Source organism: Schistocerca serialis, chromosome 5, assembly GCF_023864345.2.
Source record: "Schistocerca serialis cubense isolate TAMUIC-IGC-003099 chromosome 5, iqSchSeri2.2, whole genome shotgun sequence".
Lineage (NCBI taxonomy): Eukaryota > Metazoa > Arthropoda > Insecta > Orthoptera > Acrididae > Schistocerca > Schistocerca serialis.
The window spans coordinates 383,017,945-383,023,087 of NC_064642.1; the positions used below are offsets into that span (position 1 = coordinate 383,017,945).

At 45.9% G+C, this 5,143-nt stretch overlaps 1 pseudogene; it reads left to right on the forward strand.

Moving 5' to 3' along the window:
* The first annotated feature begins 2,217 nt into the window (after positions 1-2,217).
* LOC126482540 (5S ribosomal RNA) lies at positions 2,218-2,335 on the forward strand (annotated as a pseudogene).
* Positions 2,336-5,143: the final 2,808 nt, after the last annotated feature.

The following is a 5,143-nucleotide window of genomic DNA, read 5'->3' on the forward strand; positions in this document are numbered from 1 at the left end:
CGGCTGGCCTGAATCAATTGTTTTCATTCGATTATTCCCAACACTAGCACTGGGTTACACCCTCTACTTAATGACCTAAAGCAGCGGCGTTCGCGTAGAGTTGTCAGTGCTGATAGACAAGCAACATTGCGTGATACAAGCGCAGCAGTCAGTGTGGAACGTATGACGAACGTATCCGTCAGGATAGTGCGGCGAAATTTGACGCTGTTGGGCTGTGGCAGCAGACGACCGACGTGAGTGCCTTTGCTAACCGCGCGACATCGCCTGCAGCGCCTCTCTTGGGCTCGTTACGATATCGATTGGACCCTAGACGGCTGGAAAACCGTGGCCTGGTTAGATGAGTCACGATTTCACTTAGTAAGAGCTGATGGTATCGTTAGAGTGTGGCACAAAAACCGCGAGGCCATGGAGCCAACTTGTCTACAAGGCACTGTGCATGCCTGTGGTGTTTCCATAGTGGTATGGGATGTGTTTACATGGAATGGACTGGGTCCTCAGGCCCAACTAAACAGATGAGCCATTCATGCACTACATTTTTATGGATGACAATGCACCATGTCACTCGGCCACAACTGTTCATGACTGGTTTGAAGGACTTTATGGACTCTTCGAGCTAATGATTTGGCCATGCAGGTCGCCCTACGTGAATCCCATCGAACATTTATGGGACATAACTGAGAGTTCAGTTCGTACACAAAATGGTTCACCGCCAACACTTGCGCCATTATGGTCGGCTATAGAGGCAGCATGGCTCAATATATCTGCAGGGGACTTCCAACGACTTGTTCAGTTCGTCACGTCCAGTTGCTGCACTACGCCGGACAAAAGGAGGTCCGACACGATATTCGGAGCCGCGCGATTAGCCGAATGGTCTAGGGCGCTGCAGTCATGAGCTGCGCGGCTGGTCCCGGCGGAGGTTCGAGTTTTCCCTAGGGCATGGATGTGTGGGTTTGTCATTAGGATAATTTAGGTTAAGTAGTGTGTAAGCTTAGGGACTGATCACCCTAGCAGTTAAGTCCCATAAGATTTCACACATATTTGAACATTTTTGAACACGATATTAGGAGGTACCGCATGACTTCTGTCACCTTAGAGTTTACCATTCAATACACAAGACATGACGTCATAATCATTTTGCTGCGTGAAAAACTGGCTATTGCTTAAAATGGCGCGCAGTAAAACTTCAGCATCACGGCTTGATGGTTTAATTTATTACTTCTTTACTTCTAACTCTATTTAACTCTATTCGTAACACACTTTCCAAACATTATCTACTTAGATCATCGAATGTACCAGAAAAATTATTTCGTTGTACCCCACATAGTACCGGAGATACGACGTCGTAAATAGTGAGAACTGAAAAACTGGATTTTGCTTAAAATAGAGGGCAAATTATCTGGATTGCATTCAACTAGTGTTTCACAATGAGAGCACTTAGCGACTTCCAATAAACTGTATGCATAATTTAAAACCTGTTCTAAACTTTTCCTCGCTTACGTGCTTAAAGTCAAATATGTAACACATTGCCCGATTTGTAAAGTAATCAGAGGCTTGAAGCTGTTTTGAACATGAGAGGTCGATTGTTTAAAGAATCGTCGGTTTACTGGTTACACGAGTCTCTTGCACAGCTAATAATTCTGTGTAGCTAGAAACGACCTCAAGTTACCCATACTTGAACGAAGTAGAACAGCTAACACCGAGCGCGATGGTGCAGTTGTTAGCACACTGGTCTCGAATTAGGGAGGACGACGGTTCAAATTCGCGTATGGCCACCAAGATAGAGGTTTTCCATGATTTCACTCCAGACAAATGCCAGAATGGTTCCTTTAGAACAGCACTGCTAATTTTCTTTCCCGTCCTTGACACATTCCGCTCTTGTGTTCCGTCTCAAATGACCTCTATCTCGACGGGACGTTAAACCCTAAACTTCCTAAAAGAACGGCTATCATTCGTCTGTGGCAGCATTCTAAAGGCTAATCTAAGATTAAGTGTCCCAATGTTCCTTGCGGAAAATAAGCTTCGCTCAGAGAAATAGCATGGTTGCCCCAAAAACAGCTTGCGTTGTCTTCAAAGCTTTAGATGTAGGTGAACAGATAGATTCGGTCTTACTTGACTTCCCAAAGGCGTTCGGCGTAGTGCCACATAGTCATCTAATGACCAAGCACTATCATATGCCGCAACTTTACAAATATAGACTAGCTCTATGAATTTTTGATTGCCAACGGCCTTGCCGCAGTGCTAACACCGGTTCCCGTCAGATCACCGAAGTTAAGCACTGTCGGGCTGGACTAGCACTTGGATGGGTGACCATCCGGTCTGCCGAGCGCTGTTGGCAAGCGAGGTGCTCTCAGTCCTTGTGAGACAAACTGAGGATCTACTTGATTGACTGAGATGTAGCGGCTCCGGTCTGTAAACTAACATACGGCCGGGAGAGCGGTGTGCTGACCACATGCCCGTCCCATATCCGCGTCCATTGACGCCTGTGGTCTGAGGATGACATGGTGACCGGTCTGTACCGTTGGACCATCATTGCCTGTTCGGGTGGAGTTAAGCTCTATGAATTTTTGATTAATACAACTCGGTATGTTCAACAGAAACAAGAGCAACATGGGGTGCGCCTCAAGTGAACGAATAGAACCTCTGATGGTCTCAGTTCGCATGAACGATATATAGGGCGATGATGTTACAAACTTTCAGAGATGATGGAGTAGGGAAAACGTGTCAGTTTGAGGTAAGGGACCCTGATCCGGAAACGACCGAACCGAAACTTACAAGCGAAACTCTTTCTGATACCTTTGACAGTGGTACTACTGTTGCTAAAATTGAAGGGCAAGCAAGTTTCAGATGTGACAGTATGGACCAAAACAAGAAAAACATGTTTAGTAAACGTGGGTTCTAAAATGCATACCTTAAGAGCTATGAGCACTCGTTCGTCTTCGCTACTGTGGAGCACGTCTCTTCTACTGAACAGATGCTCGTAGTTCTTAAGGTATGCGTTTTAGAGCCCACGTTTAGCAGATATTTTGTTTTGTTGTGGTCCATGCTACCACTTCTGGAAGCTGCCTACCCTACAATCTTGGCAACAACAGTACCGCTACATGTACTCCACTTTCAGAGGTATCAGAACGAGTTTCACTCATACCTTTCGACAAGGTAGTTTCCGGGTCAGGGTCTACGATCTCAGATTGATACATTTGCCCTCCTCCATCATACTCAAAAGTTTGCAACTTCATCATGGAATCAAGCGGGGGGTTAGCCGAGCCGTCTAAGGCGCTGCAGTCATGGACTGTGCGGCTGGTCCCGGCGGAGGTTCGAGTCCTCCCTCGGGCGTGGGCGTGTGTGTTTGTCCTTAGACTAATTTAGGTTACGTAGTGTGTAAGCTTACTGATGACCTTGGCAGATAAGTCCCATAAGATTTCACACACATTTCCTTTCATCTTGGAATCACCCTGTATCAGATAGGATCTGCCTCAGCTTGAGATTATTCTCTGCCAATGCTGTTGGCAAGTATCGTGGTTAGACCAGAAGGCAGAAAGACTTGTAATGGAATAATATTAGGTTCTTTCTTCTGATTATGTCATTATCTTGAGTTTTATTTATTTTAGTGTCTCTTCTCTCTACAAAATGTTTCTAAATCGTATCTTCAGCACATTTCGAATTGCTTCCTGGGTCCATAGACGCGACCTAGGCCTAAATTTTCCAAGCTATAAACGTTTAGAAGCTTAACCAAGCAATATTAGTAATACGAATATTCTAAAAAAAGAAACTTCTAATTCATTATTCTGCCGCTATATAAACAAGTACAAAACTAGCGACATCAGCACATAACTCTTTTTCTGTCGGTTTTGCTTACATAAAGCAAATCTCGCATCTTTGACGAACATGATAATTCTGTAAAGTTAAACTTACAAGGGTTGAACCAGAAGTAACGTTCCCACAGAGCTCCAGCCACACAGGGAGGTGCTACGCGAAATCCGTGTCCACCACTGTGTGCGGCTGTTCCTCCACTCTCGATTCGCCCGGCCGCGTTTCGCTGCGCCGCTCAGTACTGACTCAGCAGCCGTCCACGATTGAGGTGACCGTTATTGATCCCGCCAAGTGCGAGATTTGTGCCGTAATTCCATTTTTGCACGCAAAAGGGACTCCATCCGTGGATATTCATCGTTAGTTGGCACATGTGCATGGCGATTAGTGTAAGTCCATTCGACACGTCCGAAAATCATGCAGAGAGTTTAGTGCTGGGCGGAAGGAGGACCACGATGAAGAACGGAGTGGAAGACCTATAGTTTCTGGAGCGGTTATCGAACTGGTGCAACGCGAAGTGCTTCAAAAACTTGTTACTCGGACTCCTGGGAGTTCTTACAGCACAAAAAAAAAAATGGTTCAAATAGCTCTGAGCACTATGGGACTTAACATCTATGGTCACCAGTCCCCTAGAACTTAGAATTACTTAAACCTAACTAACCTAAGGACATCACACAACACCCAGTCATCACGAGGCAGAGAAAATCCCTGACCCCGCCGGGAATCGAACCCGGGATCCCGGGCGTGGGAAGCGAGAACGCTACCGCACGACCACGAGCTGCGGACTCTTACAGTACAAGTGAAAGAGTTTTGACGGAAAAACTGGGGCACCACAAGTGCATTCGATGGGTACCGCATATGCTGATAACAGAACACAAGGAGAAACGCCTTCACTGTGCTCGCCAGGAAGAGTTGTTGGACTCCATTGTTACTGGGGACGAATTGTGGGTGTTTCATTTCACTCCTGAAATGAGAAAAATAATCCAAACAATGGCGTTAATCAGGGTCACCTGTCACAAAGAAGTTCAAACAAACTCCTTCTTCTATCAAAGTCATGCCCACTGTGTTTTGGGATCGTAAGAAGGTACCGCTGATCGATTTCATGGAATCTGAAGCAACAATCAACGCAGACAATTATTGTGAAACACTATGAAAACTCAGGCGAGCTATTCAGAACCGCCGGAGAGGACGAATGACAGAAGGTGTAACACTGCTACACGATAACGGCCGACCTCACGACTCCCGCCAAACCCAAGAACTTCCAACAATCTGTGATTAGACTGTCATGCTCCAGCCACCTTACAGTCCAGACCTCGCACCTAGTTCCTTGTTCCTCAAG